The sequence below is a fragment of the Mytilus galloprovincialis genome, chromosome 14, assembly GCF_965363235.1.
Source record: "Mytilus galloprovincialis chromosome 14, xbMytGall1.hap1.1, whole genome shotgun sequence".
NCBI classification, from domain to species: Eukaryota; Metazoa; Mollusca; class Bivalvia; order Mytilida; family Mytilidae; genus Mytilus; species Mytilus galloprovincialis.
Genome location: NC_134851.1, coordinates 21,269,651 through 21,295,233, shown reverse-complemented (window position 1 = coordinate 21,295,233; position 25,583 = coordinate 21,269,651). Strand labels below are relative to the sequence as shown.

The 25,583-nt window shown below is 32.0% G+C and overlaps 2 long non-coding RNA genes across 2 annotated transcripts; both read left to right on the top strand.

Moving 5' to 3' along the window:
• Positions 1-6,534: 6,534 nt before the first annotated feature.
• Positions 6,535-9,412, top strand: LOC143058051 (uncharacterized). The gene is made up of 2 exons (XR_012972925.1): positions 6,535-6,630; positions 7,761-9,412. It is a non-coding gene; the product is annotated as an uncharacterized LOC143058051 (long non-coding RNA).
• A 6,747-nt stretch (positions 9,413-16,159) lies between these two features.
• Positions 16,160-24,155, top strand: LOC143058677 (uncharacterized). Its single transcript, XR_012973183.1, has 2 exons — positions 16,160-16,258; positions 19,985-24,155. It is a non-coding gene; the product is annotated as an uncharacterized LOC143058677 (long non-coding RNA).
• The last annotated feature ends 1,428 nt before the right edge of the window (positions 24,156-25,583 follow it).

Here is a 25,583-nt window from a genome sequence, read left to right as displayed (position 1 = left end):
AGATTAGCCTATACAAAGAACCTCGCTTGTACCTACGTCAAGCCAAAGTGCTGAAAAAAAAATAAATACTAGTACATGTATAAACCTTCAAACTGCACCTGTTGCTAGTTCTCATTTCACAAATAAGTCATCTAGCCACGCAATCACTGGTGACCTGAACATTGTAAAGTACACTTCATTTCAAATACTAGTAACCAAAATATCGTGAGCATTAATTCATAAGTATAAAGCATCACTTTTATAATGAACTCGGTCGAAATAATACGAAGAGTCGCATGAAAAAGACTAATCCTTTCTGAACGGGTTAATATAGTGGGAAACCAAACAGCCAAAGACCCAAATGATCCTGTCCTATTTACAGAAATAATATCTCGCTGTCCCCACATCCAAAGGCACCAAAAATCGTCCTTGTGTGTAAATCACATAAGAAGAGCTGCTTGATAAAACGAATAGCTGTGAAGACTGTTATTCGTATTAAACTCATGATCAGATGTAGATATTATATTTTTAAAATACCAAATAAAAAATACATGCTATCCTTTACACAAGTATTCCGCGTCCAAAAATTCAATAAACCTTGTCGGATGTAGTCCTTTATGTTTTATACAAAATTAATGAACAGCGAAGACACGTAAACCACTAGATAGCAATAAACTATTATAATGATTTGATAAAAAAACATGATATTGTCAATAGCTTGATTGCTTGATTGATAACATATTTGTAAAGTTTTGAGGATGTAATATTCGAAAAATAATCGAAATTCCCATAGAACCATCCGTGGTCGTCTACTTGCAGACTTGATTTTGTCTATTCATATAAATAAAGGCAAAAGTAGTATACCGCTGTTCAAAACTCATAAATCTATGGACAAAAAACAAAGTCGGGGTAACAAACTAAAACTGAGGGAAACGCATTAAATATTAGAGGAGAACAACGACATATACGACATAAGCTAACTTCTTGTGAATAGTGGAAATATAGAAGAAGGGCAAAAGATACCAGAGTGACAGTCAAATTCATAAATCGAAAATAAAAGAAAAACAGAAAAAGACAGTACACAAGACACCTAATAGAAAACGGAAGACTAAACAACACGAACCCCACCAAAAACTGGTGTATAATCCTTATTATCCTGACACGGTATGTTTCGCTATAAAAAAGTAGATGTGGTATGATTGCCAATGAGACAACTCTCCACAAGAGACCAAAATGACACAGAAATTAACAACTATAGATCACTGTACGGCCTTCAACAATGACCAAACCGCATAGTCAACTATAAAAGACCCCCGAAATGACAATGTAAAACAATTCAAACGAGAAAAACAACGGCCTTTATTTGTGTACAAAAAATTAACGAAAAACAAATATGTAAACACATAAACAAAGGACAACAACTACATGACAGGCTCCTGACTTGGGACAGGCACATACATACATAATATGGCAGGGTTAAACATGTTAGCAGGATCCTAACCATCCCCCTAACCTGGGACAGTGGTATAACAGTACAACATAGGAACGAATTATAAAAATCAGTTGAAAAAGGCTTAACTCATGAGATAGACAAAAATACAAGTGGACGTGACCGAGTACTTGTACATCCAAACAACAAAAAAGACTAGGTACAGATCTGAGAGTACTAGCAGTTAACTGACAGCTAGTTCAAAGCCACGAACAACTAATAAAAATCATGCATCGAAGACTAAATTATTAATCCGTACACATCCAACATCCAATGGATTTAGTGTAAAGACGTCATAAACAGTCAGAGAAAAACACGACTTTGTGTTATGCCAAGATACATGTATCGACAGATTGTAGATCCATAAATGTGTATATGCATATACCGTACTAGTAATATATAGTTTGCTTATAAATTACTGATAACATAATCAATATTTATACCAATAAAAACGATATTCAACGGTCTTATTACTTATTAGTTTCCTGTCAAAAGATAATACAAAGTTATTGTCAATGCATGGTGAACTCTCTATTTCAATCCGATTAAAATTAAAGATAGATACAGATAGGTCTAGTCATATCTTGACAAACATCTATACACATTGATATTTTAACACGTATTGTAATATCTAAATGAACACATCATTTTATTTGTTAGTTCGAATAAAAAACATATAAAAATCAGTTATTCTTTCTTTTCTTTTTATCTCAATTCAACTAACAATTTCCAACGATCACCCAAACAAACAAAATAACTTATAAGAAAGCAAAATTGTGAGTGAACTGAAAACAACTTGTTTGACGTTTCTTAACTTTATTTATAACTTCATAACGAAATGGTTATAAAATGAAGGTCTTTTTTTCATAAAATATCAACAAAATCCCAAACTATCAAACCCCTACCCAAAAAACAACCCCCCCAAACAAAACTGATTTGTGGGTGTTCCGCTAATCTTTTCGTCGTTACAATAAATACATTTGATTATCTCCCTTTTATCACATTTGACGACCAGGATTAGATTCCACTTTATAGATGAACTCATCTCACTAGAAAAATGCAATGTTTATGTATATGCATACATTTTTTTAACTTAAATGAGGGTATGATATATTTAAGATAAACATAAAGAGATAAATAAATGATAGATTGATAAAAAAAAAGTGAAAAACAAATCCTGTTAAAACCACAAACTTTTTGTCTTCATGTTTCTTTAACAGAAGCGACTTTCATTGTTCATTTGATAAACGCATAAATGCATACACGACTGTGCTTGTCCTTAGTTAGACACAATAATAATCCTATTCTTTTAGTAACAGATAGATGACAAGATGCAGTTAATTTATAGCCCTTCGCACTTATTCTAGGTATAGTTCGACCCTCTTCAGTAATAGGGTTTTTGAAAACAAACTAGATGTGGAGTTGTCAAACCACAGAGCCAACCAACACGTTCTAATTACCTTTTGTAAATGAAATTGTATTATACAAAAAATACGGCTTTGGTCGCTGTTTTCTTAGACTATCAAATAAATGTACATTTAAAATGCTTTTACTGAAGGAAAGCATATATGTTGTATCTGTCTTGTCAATATCTACTTAAACATGTTAAATATAGGAAACAGTAGTTTACCAGTATTCAAAAGTAAAAATTCGACCGAGAGATAACAAACCATGATTATCAAATAAAACCAATAGTAACACATCAACTATCAGAGGAAAACAAACGAACAACAGAAACATTAAAATGACAAAAATAAAATACCCGCCAACGTACATAGAAATGAACTTTTTGATAAAAACTGTAATGACATGGTACGGAAGATTTTAAGAAAAATAATAGGTTGAACCTGGTTTTATGGCTATGCTAACCTCTCGCTTTATAACTTTGATTATAGAATTTTCACATTGAAAAGTAATACCTGTTTTATCAGGATATAAATGATTGCAATGCAGTTCAATTGCAAGTGAAATATAAAAAGAAAATAGTCGTTTAAAAATATTCCGGATCTGTTGGCGAAAATTTTCCGGAAAATGTTACAGTTAGGTAGTCCTTAAAACTTGACCCAACAAGTGCCAATAGAGGGAAATCGTCCATAGATTGACTTAAATGCATTACTTGTCAGGTTAAAAGCATGAAAAATATTCATGTAAAATACCGCAGATTTTGTTGTAAATCATACACAATCTATCCCGCTGCAAATGTCAGGAATCTGATGTACAGTAGTTGTCGTTTGTTTATGTAATGTATACGTGTTTCTCGTTTCTCGGTTGTTTTTTTTTGTATAGATTAAATCGTTGGTTTTCCCGTTTGAATGGTTTTACACTAGAAATTTTGGGGTCCTTTATAGCTCGTTTCTCGGCAGTTCTTTCAGCGACATCATTTTAAAGTTAAAAAACCTCATGCATTTTTACAAATTATAGAAAAGACCAATGTGTTGGTTACCATCAAACTTGATGGTTTGAAAGAAAATGTCAAAAATAAACTTCAATAAAAGACAATGATTTAGTTTATTATGTAACATCGTCATTAATATCTCTGGAACATTGGTGATACGATATTCATCCACTCTCGACAGTTAAATTTAAAAAAAATAAAACGTCCGACGAGTCTCGTATCATACTCGAAGCAGTGGTCAAATCTATATACAACCGTTGTGAAAGGCAACCTTATATAACTTGGTATTTAGTGATCGTTTACATATGTTTTTGGCATTGATATCCTGCAAATTTGTTTCAATACGTATCATTAATGAGACTTGACGGCAAAAAGCATTAAAGAAATTATCTTTTTCATTAACATTGATTTTTGATTTTTTATATATATTTGGTTGATATTTGAAGAGCATTTGTCTTAGTACTTACCAATTCGAGTTTCAATGACGTCTGAAACTGCCTTTGGCAAAACTTTTAGGAATTTTGGTCTTCAATGCTCTTCAACTTCGTACTTTATTTGGCCTTTTTAACTTTTTTGGATTCGAGCGTCACTGATGAGTCTTTTGTAGACGAAACGCGCGTCTGGCGTACATACAAAATTTAGTCCTGGTATCTATGATGAGTTTATTGAACCTATAAATGTCTGATTAAATCAAATGACACCATAGCGCTGAATATAATGATATCTAAAAAAAATATACCTGGTTTATCTTGGAAACTGATTGTAAAGCTTATTAGTATTTAGTACACACACATGATATTTAGGTACACTAACAGCCTAAACATTTAAAGAAAATGAGTTAAGCAAGTAACATTCATAAGAATCGGGACAATTCATTCGAGAAATTAACGTTTTTAAAACAAGTGAAAAACACAGAAAAAAATAATTCTTGATTTTTTGTAGATATTTAGTTGATGTATGAAGAGCTTTGGTTAACTACATAACGTTTAAGATTCGTTATAAATCGGAGCTTGGTTCATTGTAAAATCATCTTAATATTGCCCAAGACTTTGTGTTTCCCAACAGTTTCATGCCTTTCAAATATTCTTATGACAAATGAAAGATTAAAAATTTGTTCAATATGAAAGAATGAGGAGCCCCGAAATGTCTTAATAATTATCAATTAGAGTGTGGATGACGTCTTTAAACTGCAATGAATCTAAAAATGTCTAAGTATAACATGTATAATCAAATGACACCACTGCGTTGAATATAATTACAATGATCTCTTATTTAATATACTTGGTTGATATCGGAACCTGAAGTTGACACAATGCTCTATATAAGTATTTAAAAATGATATTTAAGTACGCCAACAGCCAAAGCTTTTTTTCAGACCTTAATTTAATTTATCTATAAAACTAGTCGTCGCGAACACATTTATTCAATTTTTATCTATTTTTATATCAGGAGACATGTTTCAGACGTGTAACATGCTAAATTAATCATGTTTTTTCAACAACTGGACACATGTCTTCGTATATTAAACATGTGCTCTTTGTCAATACACGAAGAATTTTAACTAAATTCAATACATTAAATTACAAGTAAAATAAAAATGGATCTGTCGATATATTATGACATTTATATTTATTATTTATTATCAAATCATATATATATCTCGTTATGAAGCTTTTAACGTTTTAGATTAAATTATTTGCGACAACCTGAGAATAATGTAACAGATGAATTTTTTAATTATATTTTACTGTCGAAAACAATGTCCGTGTCAAAATATGTGGTTGAATAGGTTAAACACAGGATGATTTAAAAATGCAATAACGGTTGATTATTAATTACAAAACCTCTTGTGAAAACAATACCCTAGAAGAATAGACAATGGCAGAAGAAAATAAATATAAGAACAATTAAAACTACATTAACGACGCTAGCAGGACCTTACACAAACTATGCCTTCCTTAAGGGCATACGATACAGTTACAGGGAAGGTAATGACGTTGCTAACGTAAAATGTTATTTTCGCGACGTCAAACTCTGACATATCGGGAAAAGATGCATTTTTCGACTGATTTTTACCATTCAAACTGATTTAATTTGAAAACGAGTGCATGGACCCCTATTTTTTAAAACAGCAATTTGTTTCATTTTGCAAGGAGATTGTGTGACCCAAATTTTATAAAACTGTAAATAGCGCAATTTTTTTAATTTGAATAAACATGCAGCAAAAATTAACGTTTTTCCTCTATTCATGAACATTTGATAAATATTGAGTTATTTCGGAATAAAAATTGCATAATTTTTAATGATACTTATAAAATACAGAAATTACCGATTATTTAACAAAAAACATTTTGTGTTTATCTTTTAAAACAAAAAAGTTATGTCTTTCTTTCGAAAAAGAAAATAATGACACAAATCTGAATTTTGAGCAAATATACAAAATTTCGACCTTATTTTACTCAAAAAGTAGCACATGAAGGTATATTTTTTATAACATATTTGATTTAATCAGGTAAAAAATAGCTTATATGCAAATTTTCATCAACTTGTAAATACAAGTTCAAAACTGTATCGTATGCCCTTAATCGTACTTATGTAACCACTTTGTCAACTTTTTCATACACAATGTCAATATACAGCTATAAGTTAACATTCTTTTTATCGCTTTCGTCACATGTTTTTGACGACGTTATCCAACATTGATAAATCATGTGATGCTCTTTTATATAGGTTACCTTGTGTTGACGGGCGATTCAGTTTCTTACAGGTTAGTTTGTTAAAATGGTTAACACACACAAATTGAGACCAAGATTACTAATACGTCTACTGAACTACTGACTCTTTTTTTGTTGTTGACGAAGATGGGTGTACGAACAGAGTATATGTTACAGTGAATTTGTGAATGACTAGGTTAATTCAGATATTACCTTCTTAAGTAACGGCTTGAACAAAAGATTGCAATGCTGGGATGTATTAGACTCATGCATGCATTCTGTAAATATAGACACTGCAACTTTAATAACTCCTTTTACGAATAAATCTTCCACCTTTACAATGAAGTTTTGAAAAATATCTTCTAAAATGATATATGCAATTACACGTTTTTTAAGAAGTCAAATTATAGGACTGTCTTGTAACGTCTAAGGGATTAACAGTATACTCAAGTTGTGTACTATCCCAACCATTACTTTTGGACAAAATTCAAAAGACGCTGCAACTATGTGATTATAAACTGGTAACATTCCAAGGTTATGTCTTTATATGATGAAACATAGCGATCATAAATAAAACAAACTATATAAGAGTAGTAAACATTTAACCAAAAGAGGCGATTAATGAAACAAAGGTTTTTACAAGTACAACCTTTAAGACCAACCGGGGGAGGGGAAGCTAAATATGACTACGGGTGACAAAATTGGTCAGAGCAGAAGAAAATACAGTTATAACAAATCATGATTTAATCATCGAAAAAATTTCAGCTAGATATTCACAAAGAAGGCAAATCCACAAAGAAAATATGAGCATTTTTTGTTGACATAAACTATCTTTGATATGGTAATCAGTTTATAATATGATTCTTTTTGTTTTAACTATTAGGTTTGAGAGACTCTATAATAGATGATAGATGGAATGCGCGTATTGCCTACATAATTTTATGTCTGGTATCTATGATGAGTTCAAATATTATTTGACAACGTTAAGAAAACGTTATAATCCAGCAAAATCGATTCTTTCGTGGATGAGTTCGATAAGACAAATAGTAAACACATGTTGATAAAAAAGGCAATTTTATTTTTACATGTTTAAGGCAAGATAACCTTGGTAAATTAGACGGAGTACGGATATATTAAAATACGTTTGTTTATATTTCTAGGAATATAGTCGTTTACCTTTCAGATATTAAACCCTCTTACACCATGGAAGATAGCCTTAAGAATCTTGAAGAGTTCTTGTCAACAACAAAATATAATGATAAGTTAAGACAAGGACTGGAAGATCAGAAGACTGTCGCTGCAGTTAAAGGCATAGCAGCTGTAATCAAAACTTTGCGAAGTAAACTGACTTGCGAAAACGTGGTAGGCAGCCTGAAAATTGTATCAATCATTGCTAGTGCAGTCTTTCCGGTTATCGGTCCAATTCCAAATATCATAGTATCTGTAGGCTGTGCAGTTTTAGGCATTATATGGAAAGACAACGAACAAACTGACTCTACTATTATTAATAGTATTGAAACAGAAGAACTAAAAACAAAAGTTAGAGGTATACTAGGAAAATTTCATGTTTCAGAATCATATCTATGTACGTTGGAGTCTAAATGCAAGGATATAAATCAAAAAGATATTGATCACATGATGTCGGTAATAGATCTCTATCAGGGCTCAGCAATCCTAGGAAATTTAAAATACGATATCGAAAACGGAATGAAGCTTCAAAATGTTGTCGAGGCAAAGAGAACTATTTGTTTAGTAAACTTATATGTAAGAATTGCAGCAATTCGATCATCTATGTTGTGGAGAATGTTTTCAATTTTAACATGTTGTCAAAAGAAATGTCTTGGTGTTTGGGAAATGAAAAATGTCGAAGTAGCGCATACGAGTGATGTCATAAGAAATATTATTAAAAAAGAAGATGACATGCATAAACAGCGTCTTCTGTTTCTTACAGAACCAGATTGTAATACAATTACTATATTAACTCTTTTTAATCCTTCGGAACATATTGAAACCACAACATTTGTCAAAAGTTTAGGGATGGAATTCCAACGATTAACCGACGATTTGCAAGGTGAATTTTCCATAAGTTCGGAAAAATGGGTACATTATGAACTTATAATGTCAAGTAATAGTTGGGGTTCTATGTGGGGTTCGACGACTCCGATAGAAAATCAAAATCTTTTTAGGTTTCAAGAAGTATCAACGGAAGATAGTATTTTCACAATTTGGTCTGTCAGATGGCCATCTTGGTATGTTCACATGACACGTGACGGAAACTGCAGAGGCTTTGATAAATCATCTAGGGTGATAGGTCCACAAGCTCAATGGAAGATATTAAGGTTAAAGAATGGTAATTTCATGATGTCCCCTGTGCAGTGGCCCTGTAGATATGCAAAAATATCCCACTTCGTGCTATCTCGTCTAGTAGGATGTGATGGGAACCCAGGAGAAAGTGGCAAATTAATTTTTGAACCCAAATCGGAATTATCTATTTCAGGAATTATTGCTGCGTGGTTAATGCCAATAATGCAACTTGGATAAAAATCGCATTCTGATAGCTGAAACATAGATCTGTATGCAGATTTTTTTTTTAAATCGCAATAACTAAACTCGCAGTTTTGTCCATCCTTAAAAATTCGCAATAATAAATGTACTCAATATTTTCTGAATTTTTAGTATTAAACATCTGTATCACAATTACTAGTTTCAGAAAAGTATTATTCAAACACCATTGAGCATGTTTGAGGAAGGAAAATATTAGTTTACAATGTTTATTCAAGCAAACTGCGTAAATTGTTACAAAGATTGTTTTCTAGATAAAAAAAATTTGATTCGATAATGACATTCTATATTCACTGATAATGCTGTCTTTAGAATCTGTAAATTTAGATACAACTTATACCGTCCGCAAAAAGTTAAGCACCACCTATTTTATTGCATCGAAAAGAAATTCATTAAAAAAAAACCCAGTTATTCCTCGAAAAAAGGGAAATATTCATGTAGCGACATATACCATAAAAAAACCATAAACTGAAGTTTGGTCACTTATGCAGGTTCTATGCATTTAAATTTTCTGTTCATAGAAATAATGCCAATCACACAAAACCAGAAATAGAATATAAGTTTCACTGTGATTTTATTTTTTTACAACAATTAATCACCCAATATCATCAAAATTCTCTACAAACAATCTGAGGCATGTTCGGCAAATTTAATGTCAACATTTGAGTCAATAAGAAGTGTAACCACCTCTCGTCCGGTACAGTTCCATAACACGGCGTCATATAATCTGTACGAGCCTTCTGAACTTTAGCTCATCATTAATGCCACTCTAAAATCACCAAGATTTCGTAGTGGTGGAACTCTGCGATTGAGATTTCTGCCAATGGCATCCCATGCATACATGTGGGATAGGGTTTCAGGTCTGGTGACATGGACGGCCAAAAGATAGTGTTATTCGCTTCTTGCTCATGTACAAGGGTCTTGACGCAAGTGGGTGAATGTTAAAATGAGGGGCTACAATTTTTCTAAGTATCAAATCCTTGCATGTCTGTCCGTTCATGTTACCCTGTAGAATTGAATACCCAGTTCGCAACGGTATGAGATGTAACCCCATACTGAAACACCACCAGCACCGAATGTACCAATATATATAGTCGTTGGGCAAATTTTGTTTTGGTCATAGGCAGTTTTATTTTCCCGGCAAACTCGTATTCTGCCGTATACTGGTCGTAAAAAAACCCGACTCTCATCTGACCAATGAACTTTTTGCCAGCTTCTCATATTCCTGCATCGATGGACATTAGTCCATTTCAACCTGATTATGTGGTGCCTGGCTGTTAGGGCAGGTCTCTTGAGAACACGACATGCTCTAAGGTTGCCTCTGTGAAGTCGATTGATCAATGCGCAAACACTTAAAGAGGTGTGAAAGATACCACAGGGACAGTCAAAGTCATACATCGAAAATAAACTGACAACAACATGGCTAAAAATGAAAAAGACAAAGAGACAAACAATATAACTTAAAACTAAAGAATGAGCAAGACGAACCCCACCTAAAACTAGGGTTGATTTCATGTACACATGAAGGTATTATTATTTCTACAACTGTGATGATAAGCAGCTTATCTTAAAACAGAAGGTTCTTTATTACATAATCATTTGCAGTCTGTTCTGTCATCACGACGGGTATTTAAACGGGGTCTTCCGGACCTCGGTCTATTATCTATTAACCTTCGCCGTCTCCTTGATTCTACACACAATGTGGAAGAAGTAATTGTTCTGTTGATAGCTAATACTACTAGTAGTTCTTTCAGCGACTTCATTTTAAAGTTAAAAAACCTCATGCATTTTTACAAATTGTTGAAAAGACCAATGAGTTGGTTACCAACAAACTTGATGGTTTGAAAGAAAATGTCAAAAATGAACTTCAGTAAAAGACAATGATTTAGTTTATTATGTAACATCGTCATTAATATCTATGGAACATTGGTGATACGATATTCATCCATTCTCGACAGTTAAATTTAAAAAAAATAAAACGCCCGACGAGCATCGTATCATACTCGAAGCAGTGGTAAAAAATTATATTTCCGTTGTGAAAGGCAACATTTTATAATTTGGTATTTAGTGGTCGTTTGCATATGTTTTTGGCATTGATACTCTGCAGATTTGTTTCAATAAGTATCATTAATGAGACTTGACGGCAAAAAGCATTAAAGACATTATCTTTTTCATGAACATTGATTTGTTTTATACATTCGAGTTTCAATGACTCTGAAACTGCCTTGAACCTATAAATGTTTGATTAAATCAAATGACACCATGGCGCTGAATGTAATGATATCTAAAAAAAAATATACCTGGTTTATATCGGAAGCTGAATGTAAAGCTTACTAGTATTTAGTACACACACATGATATTTAAATACGCTAACAGCTTTACATTTTAAAAAAAATGAGTGAAGCAAGTAATATTCATAAGAATCGGGACCATTCATTTTAACAAGTTCACGTTTTTAAAAACAAGTGAAAAACACAAAAAAAAAAAAAAAAACGATTCTTGATTTTTTTGTAGATATTTATATAATTAGTTGATGTATGAAGAGCTTTGGTTAACTACATAACGTTTAAGACTCGTTATAAATCAGAGCTTGGTTAATTGTAAAATCATCTTTATATTGTTCAAAAAGTAAAATCACAAAAAAACTGAACTCAGAGGAAAATCTAATCGGAAAGTCCATAATCACATGGCAAAATCAAATGACAAAACACATCAAAAACGAATGGACAAGAACTGTCATATTCCTGACTTGGTATAGGCATTTTCAAATGTAGAATGTTTTCAAAGAGCTGCATGCCTTTCAAATATTCTAATGACAAACGAAAGATTAAAAATATGTACAATATACAAGAATGACGAGCCCAGAAATGTCTAAATAATTATCAATAAGAGTGTTGATGACGTCTTTAAACTGAAATGAACCTAAACATGTCTGAGTATAATCTAATGACACCATTGCGCTGAAAATAATTATAATGATCTCTTATTTAATATACTTGGTTGATATCGGAACCTGAAGTTGACACAATGATCTATATAAGTATATACACATGATATTTAAGTACACTAACAGCCAATGCTTTTTTTTAGAAAATGAATTAACTTAATTTAATTTATCTATAAAACCAGTCGTCGCTAACACATTCATGCAATTTTTATCTACTTTTATATCAGGAGACATGTTTAAGACATTTAACATGCTAAATCAATCATTCTTTTTTAACAACTAGAAATATGTCTCCGTACGTTAACCATGTGTTCGTTGTCAATACACGAAGAATTTTAACTAAATTCAATACATTAAATTACAAGTAAAATAAAAATCGATCTGTCGATACCTATATTATGACATTTCACAATGCAATGTTTCTCTCAGATTCTGACGTCAAAACAATATATACAATGGATATGAACTGATTAATATGTTAGTCTAGGAAACTATTCTGTGCTATATGTTTGTAAATGACTTTGAACTAGCTTTCAAAAACTTAAAACTCATAATTCAATATTGATTTGTGTATCTGTCAAGTTAAATGTGATGAACATGTCCATATATGTAGCTTGGTTATCAGTGGTTGGCGTTCGTTAAAGCCCGATTTTTTTTTTGCATGTTTTAATTCGTGGTTTAAGCATAAGTCATACCAGTGCGTAGGAAGTGTTAGATCATCAGGCGAAAAGGCATTCAAGGCTATATGTGATGCCAGGCATAATAAAAAAATGTCTTTTGTAGACGAAATGCGCGACTGACCGACACAATTATAAGCCTGGTTTTTATTATACATGAATACCAGTATACAAACCATACTTTTACTAAGTACACATTATATTGTTGTCACAAATGCTTGATTAGTTATAAGCCTAGTATATTTAATGAGTTTTTACATTCGATGTACGGTGTGTTTTAACGTGTTTTTATAAATCATGCATACATGTAAACTTATCGCGCCTTTAAATAAACTTATTCTAAAAGGTTACCAATTCAACACTGTAATAAGATCATTGAATATTGATATAAATATTGATATAAATATTGATTTTGTTTTCAGTAAATTAAAAGCAAACTAAACATTACTAGTATGTTATATACATATACACATTCATGGATCTACAATCTGTAGATACCTGTAACTTGGCATTGTACAAGGTCATGTTTTTTTCTGACTGTTTATGACGTCTTTACAATAAATCCATTGGATGTTGGATGTGTACGGATTGATAGTTTTGTCTTAGATGCATGATTTTTTTATTAGTTATTAGTGGCTTTGAACTAGCTGTCATATAACTGCGAGTACTCTCAGATCTGATCCTTGTGTCTTTTTGTTGTCGGCATGTACAAATACTCGGCCACGTTCACTTGTTTTTTTTGTCCGTCTGATGAGTTAAGCCTTTTTCAACTGATTTTTATAGTTCGTTCTTATGTTGTACTGTTATACAACTGTCCCAGGTTAGGGGAGGGTTGGGATCCGGCTAACATGTTTAACTCCGCCACATTAATTATGTATGTGCCTGTCCTAAGTCAGGAGCCTGTAATTCAGTAGTTGTCGTTTGTTTATGTGCTACATATTTGTTTTTCGTTCATTTTTTTTTTATATAAATGCGGTCGTTAGTTTTCTCGCTTGAATTGTTTTACATTGTCATAGCGGGGCCTTTCTATTGCTGACTATGCGGTATGGACTTTGCTCATTGTTGAAGACCGTACGGTGACCTATAGTTGTTAATGTCTGTGTCATTTTGGTCTCTTGCGGACATTTGTCTAATTGGCAATCATACTACATCTACTTTTTTATAATACACACAAAACTGCCAAAACAGACTTTACAATTTAACAGCCCCAAAAAGCAAGGATGTGTGTACATAATATCATTGTGACACATATTATATTGAGACAGTTATAGTGGATGCACCCATTATCGCTCCTGTTGCAGTTCATACAACTTACAGGCAACATTCTTGAAAAAAATCAGAAGTGCTAAATACCTAGAACACATAAAAACTGAGATTAAATGACCTTGTAAACAAGATCTACAATAAAGCAAATAGAATAATTGGACGCCTAAACGGAAATATAATTATAGGATCAATAACACAAAAACTTTTACGAACAATTATGGAATACGCCAGTCCATTTTGGGATCTACACTCGAGATTGTCCAAAGAAGAAGAGCGAGTTATGTAATAATCAAACACAATATACACTCCAGAGTTAGCATGATGCTCCAACACCTGATTAAACATCTCTAGAGAAAAGAAGCAATATTTACTATGCTCTATAAAAAAGAAAACAACAAAATGGCCGTATCAATGGAAGACAAAGTATAATACCACCAAAAAGACTGTCTAGAAACTTGCATGACAAATGCTTCCAACTACCATAAACCTGCAGTGATTATCGAAAGATCTTATGCTTCCCAAGAACCATCCGGGATTGGAACGCTCTCCCTCCTGGGATTGTATCAGCACCGTCAGTTGAGGCTTGTTAATCTCGATGACAAAGCTGTATTAATTTAAAATAAATTGGGGGGAGGGGTGGTTCAATATGCGCACCAAACCAATGGCAGTACAATCGATTTGTTGGTTATGACCATTATCTGACAAAATCAGAAGCAAAAGACTAAATTTCTGTTTGTTATGTAAATTTTTTTCGTCTGAAACCATTTACGAGATTTGAACATCAGCAAACTAGTATAGCCTTTTACTAAGTACACATTACATTGTTGTCCGAAACATTTTATTACAATAAGGACATCATATGTAATTGATATTGTAACACATTGTTTATTTGATTTTTGATGGTTAGTTTTTTAGAAATAGTTCGAGAGAGAGAGAGAATAGTAGAATTATTTTAAATTGAAATTGCTTAGATAATTTTGAAACTGATCAGATGATAATGCTAACCCTACAGCACACATGAAATCATTTACACATGGATTTTTTTCTAGTTTGCTTATATGTTCAATTTGGAACTACGGTTGAAAGTTGGACTGTGTCAAATGTTTAATTGTGTTTTAGATTTTTACGACATAATGCAATAATAGTTTGTGTTGTCTGTTTATACGTGCAATGTGTTTTTGTGATGTGTTGCTATTCGTTTATTTCTTTTTTGTACTCTAATAAATATAACTGTTCTGCCAAAGTCTAGAAGTTTTGAGCTACCTACTAGAAACACAATTATAATATCTCTCTAAGTTTAATTGTGAGGAGAAATTTATTATTTCCCTATATGAAATTAGCTGTAAATATGTATATCTGCACCGCTTCGAAGACCTTTGTAAATAAAATACAATTTCAACCAAGACTTGTTGGTCAGTAACGTTCAAAACTAGTTAATGCTGCTAGCATCGCTAGTATCAAGGGAATGCTATTTTAGGGAGCTGTACAGTGATTTTGGCGAAATACAATATCTTAATCAGATTTCTTTAGCAAAAAAATTAAAAACGTATTTTCCCATCTGCTTTCCATATTTGAATAACTTGGATATGTTTCCAATTCATTTAATCATATATTATATTCCTCGTTATCAAGCCTTTAACGTTTCAAAATAAAACTATTTGCGACAATCTGAGAATGTAAAAGATAAATGTTCTAATTATCTTTTACTGTCGAAAAAATGTCTGTGTAGATTACAGTCAAAATATGAGGCTAAATATATTAAACATGATGATTTAAAAATTCAATAACTATTGGTAATCAATTACAAAAACCTCTTAAGATTTATACCCTAGAATTAAAAAAATGACAAAAGAAAATAAATATTAGAACAATTTCTACAGAAATATGAAAAGACATCATTATCAGAACAAAATCAAAATCAAAACGTCTTTCCACAGGAAAATGTAAGACATTCATAAATAATTATCAGAACAAAATCACAAGATTATTCCAAAGAGAAGTGGAAAATGTTTTGGAAGAACCTTATACAAACTGCGCCTTTCTTAGTCGTACTTGTGTAACCACTTTGTCAACTTTGTCATACACAATGTAAATATACAGCTATAAGTAAATATTATTGTTATCGCTTTTGTCACATGTTTTTGTCCACATTGTCGAACATTTGATAAATCATGTGATGCCCTTTTGTAAAGGTTACCTTTTTTTGACGGGCGATTCAGTTTCTTACAGGTAAGTTTATTAAAATGGTTATGAATTAAACCAAGATAACTAATACGTCTACTGTAATACTGACTTCTTTTTACTTGTTGACAAAGATAAATGTAAGTACAGAGTATATGTAAAATGTACATATACCTATTATCAGGTAGAGTCAGCTGATAATTGTATATAAGAACGACATCGTAAATATATCAATGAGCGAAACCTATGTTTTGAGCGTTTACAAAGCTATCCTGTTTGATACAGTCCAGTAATTTACTAGAATATCATAACAAAATTGCGAATGGAAACAGGGAATGTGTCAAAGAGACAACAACCCGACCAAAGAGCAGATAACAACTGAAGGACACCAATGGGTCTTCAATGCAGCGGGAAACTCCCGCACCCGGAGGCGTGCTACAAGCTGGCCCCTAAACAAAAAATGTATACTAGTTAAGTGATAATGGACGTCATACTTAACAAACACAAAATAAAACATAAGCCGATTTAAGGCAAGTGTCAGCTGATGAGCTCCTGAAGATTGTTGTTGCTTGTTTGTTTAACTTTTCACCAGATATTTCAATTTGCTATTCATTTTATGATCCATGACATTTATATAATTATATTAAAATGTTAAGGAATTTGGTCAACCGAAACTATAATTATCATTCAGTTTAAAGAACATTGATTGTAAAAATATATTAAGATAGCGCATGGAACAACATGATTCCCAGAAACCATAGTACAGTAGGTCCTAAAGAACACATAGTATTCATTTTAATACGTTTTTGAATGAATATATACTTTTGATGTAACGTAACTTTTTGATATTGTACATACATATTCGTTCACTGTAAAGTGATATCAGAATGCGGTTTTCATAATCTAAGTGCTGATTTCAATATTCTCGTCTACATTTTATCTATTTTTTGTTTGGCTGAACAGAACTCATTGGTGACATATTAATCTTTATAATGAATACATTGTGCTGTTAACTAAATATCAATAGCACAGAAATCTCATGATACAAGTGTATCAACAATCAATGAAAGGTATGAATTTTGTTAAACTTTGTTTTCTTTTTTTACTTTTACCTGGTCAGAGGATTAGTGTCATGTGTTCTATTTCCTCATTGCATTAAACACGTCAAATGTAAAAACATGATGCTTACACTTGAAAGATGTATGTGTTTTGTTTATAAGAAAGTGTGAAAGCAGTCTTTTTCCATTGTATAACTTGATTGTATTGTATGACTCTGTTTTATTTGCGTATATATATGTTCGAATGTCTATTTATACGAACATTTCGGGGTATATATTATGACTATGTCAAAGTAAAAGATAACTTTTTTTTCAATTTCTGAGGCATTCCAGAAAGATATGAATAACCTACCTATCAATCAATAACGTTTATTCATAAAGCATTAGTTAAGCAATATACACTGTATGCTAAGTACTGTCACTAATGGAAAAAAGGTCAACTCACAGTCATAGAGAATTCAACCTAAATGAAAATTTTGATTGAGATATTTATTTCAATGTTACCATAAAGATAACCTTGAGTACCATCTATCGATTATCGCTTGCGTTTTTTGTCAACGGTACGTTTTGTTACTCTAGAGCTAGCTCAAAGTACGTTGATTTTGTGGAACGAGGAATACTGCTTTCTCAAAAGTTGCTAAGACAGGGCTATGAATCAATCAGATCAAGGTCATTACTCAAGATATTTTACGGTCGCCATCATGAGCTGATTGCCATTATGACAAAAGTGTGTTAGAAATCTTTTCTGATATTCTTCCTCAGTCATATTAACCTTCCATCATTACCGAACTGAACAAAGAAATAACACGACGGGAGCCGTATACGAGGCAGGAAATTCTTACCCTTCTGGAGCACCTGATTTCACTCCCGGTTTTTAGTGGAGTTCGTGTTGTTTCTTAATTATTATTTATAACTGTTGATGTAAATGTCCTTTGGTTTTGTGAGTCTTTGTTTACTCCTTGGTTTTGATTGTTATTGTATGTATCTGCTAGCAATCATATGATTTAGAACATACCAGCCGGCGTCAACAAAAACATGTAATGCACAAGCGAAAACACTGACGATGTTGGATTCAGTGGTACAAAGATTTCATGTGTTGTTAATTTTCTGACTGTTGTCTAATATTTCATTCTCATGGTCAATACTACACATGTATTTTTCGTGTGAAAATATGGTATATTAACTTTTCGAATCTGACAGTTAGATACATGTAGGGCATGTTTGAATGTGCTGTGGGGTTTACGAATGCACATACTTACAATCAGAGCTGAGACAATACAAGTTGGATTTAGATCCCTGTCACATGTTTAAACCAGCCATATTATGTATGTGTGTTCCGCCTGTCAAAAGTAAGCTGCTATTCAGTTGTTGTCGTTTGTTGCTGTATTATGTTTGTTTTTCGTTTATTTTCTTGTTAATTAATACGGCTGTTAGGTTTCTTGTTTGAATTGTTTTACATTTTTGATTTCATGGATTTTTATAGCTGAATATGTGGTATGGGCTTTTTTTGCATTGTTGGTGACATAAAGCTGTTAATTTCTTTGCCATTTGGTCTTTTGTTGAAAGTTGTTTTATTGGCAACCATGCATACCATATCTGGTTTTTTATGTTTGCCCATTATTAGGTGAGTGTAACGCTCTTTTTAAGAGCATCTATTTGCTATGCGGTCGAAAGATATGTTAAAGGACTTCCACAAGACCACAATCTCTTTTTTTATTATGATCATCTACCGGTTTTTATAGTCGTTGCAATTTGCAGAATAAAGGCAACAATAGTATACCGCTATTCGAAACTATGATCACTGATGACTCATTTTAATTGTCCTATTATAACAGTAAAGAAATAGTTAAGAAAAACAAAGCTTTTCAAATGCATACGAAGCTTTTTTCTGGATTTACCTGCATTTGGAATACTCAGAACCTTCATTTGAATGCCAAGCTGCTTTAAACTTTAACACGCTAGGAGATAAAGGACCAAATTGGATAGAAAAATAGCACATTTAACTGTGTACAAAAATAGTTGACAACCGGAACTAATTATTCATTCAATTGTTGATACACTGATACACTGTAAGCTAGATATTCACAAAGTAGACTGATAATATCATATCTGAGGAATGCATGCCATTTCTCAAATTGGTAACGTACAAGATAGGACGATAGAACCTAAACTATAACTTTTTACGTCTGCTTAAAGCAGCAGCAACCAGGTTTTAACAATTGCAGTCGTCATCATTTCTGTTTTGACATGAATTATCTTTAATATAGTCATAATTGTATATCAACTTTTAACAAAACTTTATAACCAAGGAAAAGATGAATTTTGCTTTATTTGTCAATACCTTTCGTCATGCAGGGTTTTTTTTGGTACTTTTGTGAGCGTCACTATTGAGTTTTAAGTAGACAAAATACTCGTATTGCGTACATAATTTAAAGTCTGATATATATAATGAGTTTATACATTACTGGACAACGTTAAACTTCTAACATTAAAAAAATGAAATCATGCCACAACATGAACAAAGAGAATGCTCATACAGAAGTTGGCAGTTGGTGCTTTCAAAAGGTCAAGTGGTTTTATAGGAGAGGTTTAAAACGACTACATACATTAATTAAGTTATGGTAAAAGCTCAAATGTTGTGTTGATCACTAGTTCTCATAATGATAAATGATAAACACTTCTGTATATGTGTAGACATTTGATCGTTTTCTTTCAGATACTAAACCTTGAAACAGTATGGAAACTTACCTCAAAGATATTGAAGAGTTCTTATCAACAACAAAATATAGCGATAAATTTAGAAATGGAATGGGAGATAAGAAAACTGTCGAGGCAGTTAAAAACATTGCAGCTGTAATCCCTGTTTTGCTAAGTAGGATGACATGCGATGTTATGGTAGCTAGCCTGAAAATTGTTTCCATAATGGCTGATGCAGACCTTCCGGGTTTTGGTCAACATGCAGGTGGAATAATATCTGTATGCTCTGCAATTTTAGGTACAATATGGAAAGACAATCAAAATATTGAATCTACTATTATGAATGACATTGTAGCAGAAGAACTAAAATCAAAGGTCAAAGGTATACTTGCAACATTTTATGTTTCAGATTATTATCTCAGTACTCTGGAGTCTAAATGCCAGGATGTGAACCAAAAAGATATTGATCATATGATGTCGGTAATAGATCTATATCAGGGCTCAGAAATGCTAGGAAATTTAAGATGCAAAATAGAAAACGGAATAAAATTTCAAGATGTTGCCGAGGCAAAAAGAATAATATGCATTGTAATTCTATATGTAAGAATAGCAGTGATTCGATCATCTATGTTGTGGCGAATAATCTCAGTTTTAACATCATGTACAAAGAAATGGCTTGGTGTTTGGAAAATGACTGACTCCGAGATAGCACACACAAGCGATGCCATAAGAAATACTATTAAAAAGGAAGATGAAATACATAAACAATTTCTTAAGTTTCTTACAGAACCTGATTATAAAACAATTACATTGTTATCTGTTTTTAATCCTTCAGAACACATAGAAATTTCAACATTTGTTAGAAGTTTAGGAATGGAATTCCAACGATTAACTCACTATTTACAGGGTACGTTTGCCATTAAATCAAAAGGGAGGAACCACTTTTGGCTTATAATGTCACGTAATGTGACGGGTTCTATGCGGGGTTCACTTAATCCGAACAAAAATCAACATCTTTTTAGATTTCAAGAAGTATCAGCGGAAGATAGCATATTCACAATTTTCTCTATCAGATGGCCATCTTGGTATGTTCTCATGCCATATCACAGAACATGTAGAGGCTATAATGAAGCATCTAGACAGATAGGTCCACAAGCCCAATGGAAGATACTGAGGTTAAAGGATGGCCATTTCGTGATGTCCCCAAAACAGTGGCCTTGTAGCTATGCATACATATCAAACTCTTGGTTTTCAAAGTTAAAAGGATCCGATGGGAATCCGGGAGAAAGGGGCTACTTCATTTTTGAATCTATGGGGGAATAATGTACTTAATGTACGTCACAAAATTCAATGTTCCTTTAAAATGTTAATTTTAACATAATGAGCTATATTCATGAAAGAGTAATTAGGATAAAAGATTTCTACCATAGTAATTTTATTTAAACATTTACTCAATCTTAACGGTTATGTTAGTTTCTAGAATATGTTACTTAGGTACGATGTAGTAGGTTAAATTTAAAACAGTGCTTTTAAAAAAAAAAGTATACCAAGTTTTTCAAAATCGTTTCTCTTTTCACAGATACTATTCTTAGTGAAATATATTAATATATAAACGGCACCATAATTATAAATTTATGACATCATGGCATTTGATCACAACTTTCTAGTGACGGAGCGATAATTTGGAATCAAAAGGCACTTTGCATTTATGATTGGTTTATTGATTGAACTTATAAAACATAAATACCTAGAATACAATATCCGTCTTTCGTTTAATTTTAATGTGTAACATTGAGTATGTAACGAATAGATTAAAATTATCATTTTTTAATGTCAAATGAAGCTTTTTCAATGTAAAATTCAGTAAACCTCTCGGTTACACATACACAGACCATTCGCAAAAGATAACACGCGAATGTAAATTCTCCATACGGTGCATCAATTATAACGAAATCCCTGGGAGTAGAAGCACATAAATATAAGTAGCATATAATATTGTGCTTATTTTTAATTACCGATGTTGTAACTAGACAGAGTACAAATGAGAGGTTTAACGGACTATAAACCCAGGTTTTATCCTCAATTAATCCTGGTATCCATGATGAGATTTTTTTTACAACCACTGGGTCGATGCCACTGCTGGTGGAGTTTTAATTCCCCGAAGGTATCACCAGCTCAATAGTCAGAACTTCTGTGCTGTCATGAATAATCATTTATATGGTCATATTTATAAATTAACTGTTAACAAAACTTTTGATGTTTTGAAATATCAAGGCTTTTACCTCAGGAATAAATGACCTTAGCTGTATTTGGCAAAACTTCTCGAAATTGTTGTCCTCAATGTTCTTCATCGTCGTGTTTTATTTGGCCTTTTTTACTTTTTTGGATTCGAGCGTCACTTATGAGTCTTTGGTAGACGAAACGCGCGTCTGGCGTTTATACAAAATGTAATACTGGTATGTATGATGAGTTTATTTACTTATAATACAATTCCTTTACCAAGTCAGAAATGCGACAGCTGTCTCGTGTGTTTTGGTTTTTGATTTAGCTATTTGATAAGGTACTTCCCATTTAGATTTTTTTTTAAAGTTTGGTATTTTGTTATATCACTTTTTCATATTTCAAAAAGAAATTGTTAGTCAAAACATAACAATTTTGCAATTGCTGTAATAAAGAATATAAACCAAAGGTTGCAGTTTTTGATTTAATGACAGTGACACGGTTAAGAAAAGTCCACAAGTTACTAATATTTAGCAAGTGTGTAAAGAAGAATATTAAGAAATAAATAGTTTTTAATTTCAAGGGAGACAATTCAATGTAACAAATAAAAAATGAAGAATCGCAAAATCTCCAAAATGAGTGAGAATGGATGCTTTCACAAGTAAATCTCTCCAGGTACATATGGTATTCATGCTTATACAATAGTGTCACTAAACAAATGAAAAAACATATGAAACTTGAAGATGATCTAAACAACTTTAATATCTCTCTGTTTTTATCAAAAACATTATAGCATAAGATTATAACCTTAATTTAAACTGTTTAATTCATAATCGCAATCGCAATTATCTTTATTATGATACTTAATATAGTTCTGAAATGCTTAAAGTTGTTGATAAATATTTCCTATAACAGAATAAGATTGAAAACATCAGTAAATAATGTTCTTAACCATGTAAACGGAAAACAAGTTGGAATATGTCCTTTCGACTTATACATAGCGCTAGTCATACAATGTGTACTTTTATCATATACTCAGACTAAATAACATATGATTTTTACTGTATGTTTATAGCATTAAATTAACGTAAATTTCATTTTTTCGAATTGGTGCCTAGCAGGCTGATATGAACAATTTATCAGATGTTTCGACTTTTATCACATGCCTTTCAGTAACGTTGTCGCATGGCATTCCGGTGAAAAACATTACAAAGTATTGCACAAAACAATTATTTGGATACTGGAAGGTAAAGTGTGTAAAATAATAAAAATTTAAATTTAAAAAATCAAAAAAACAAACAATAAACAAACTAATTATGAAACAAATTCATTTGTAGAAATTTCAAACATACTTTAGAAAGGTACTTTTAAAAAGTTGACCTTTTCAAAGAGTGTCCATTATGTCTATTTTTGTCGTTTAATTCGGCCATATTATTATATTAAAATATGTTTCTTCTCTGTTGAGGCATATGATAGAACAATTTCATATATGTACTAAATTTGGGATCCGACGTCCGTGAAATTTCACTGTTTGGATTTCTATTTGGGAACCACGTAAAAGGATCAATATATGAATCTGTTTCTTTTTTCTCCATTGTTGAAGTATATGATAAAAAGATCATAACATGTCATTTATCATATCGCATGTATTATCAGCCCTCGGTCAATATCAGCCCCCAAGCCATGCGGCTCTTGGGCTGATTTTGAACCTAGGGCTGATAATATATGCGATATGAAAAATGCCATGTAATAATCTGATAATTTCAAATGAATGAACTGTTTATCAAAACCTTAGATAGGATTTATTTAGTTATGTAAATATTGATAATAACAATGAGATACCATCAGCTTACTTGTTTAAGTGTATTATTGCTTCAATAAGGAAGATATTATATTATGACATTCTTCAAACGCTTTTAGTACACAACTGTTGAAAAATGTGAATAAATTATATGTCATTAATCGACAAAGTCATGTGTTGTTCTGGCCATTCTCCTACGTCATATGTTTTTCTATGAACGATGAACCCGAATTAAAAAAAACATAACAGAAGTATACCACTGTACAATTGTCCTGAATCGAGTAAGCGAAACCAAATCAAAGAAACAGCGTTAAGCACTGGAGGAAACACGTCACACATATGAGGAAAACAACGGAACAACAGAAACACTGAAGTGCAACACATACAAACGCCAACATACATAGAAACAGACTATTTTATAACAACTGTCAATTTCCTCACTTTGTACAGGACATTTTAAGACAAAATAGTTGTTTAAACCTGGTGTTATGTCTATCCAAACTTCCCGCGTTCATGGCAATGTTAAATATATCACTTAAATGACAACATTACGTGGCAGGAATACAGTACAAATATAACGCAAAACATTCAGGACAGAGCAAGACGTAAATAAATTATATAACAGTACATTACAATATGTAAACATGTAAACAACAGAATAGCAACGAATATCTTCCTTAAATTTACCACAGTTAACCAGTTCACCACAATCAAAGTACATACTAACTGCGCGTCCCACAAATGTATCAACGTCACTTTTTTGTGTGACGTTTATATTGTCACAGGTAATTTGTTTTATTGAATATCATGTATATGTTACAGACCATATAAGTATTCGGACCGTATGCGAATACTCGTATGGTCAAACCGTATACTCATATGGTCCAGGATGAACTCGACTTCAAAAGTCTTTGGACCATATGAGTTAATTTAAAACAAACATTTATCAAAATCACTTATTGAATTTATAAAATTTATATTATTTAAATTAGACGAATAAAGGGAAATGTATCATTAATTAATCCTACATGATAATCGAGAAGGGTTCTATCAAAAACTGAAAATATTAGAGTAACAAAGCACCCTTAGTAATTCCCTCTTTGCTTGAGATTTCGACACGTTTTTGATATCTTTGCTCATTGTATTATCCATGGATTTTTTTAATATGGTTTTTGTCCAGTATCTTTGGCGGTTTTTATAGTAAAATTCCTAAATATTCTAAAAGCTTTCTACCAACATTATGTAAACATTCTATAACTTCAATTTGAGTGAGCATAACTAAATCTCACGTATTACTGACATACCAAATACTGGACCTTAACAGAATCAATCAACGTGACTTTTTTTAAATAGATAAAATATTAAGTTTTTTTATATATTTTCAATTATAAATTTCAAATTAATTAGAGATTTCAGTTATGTTAATTTGTAGTATACATTTGTCTTTTTATTTTTAATAATTATTCAGTTTATTGCACAATTGGTTGTTAACAAATACTCCAAAAGGTACAACTATCTCAAATAGGTTTATCCTTGTGTATGAATTATCAAATCAACCAGGGGATTCACAAGATAAACTAATTATAAGTTTCAACAG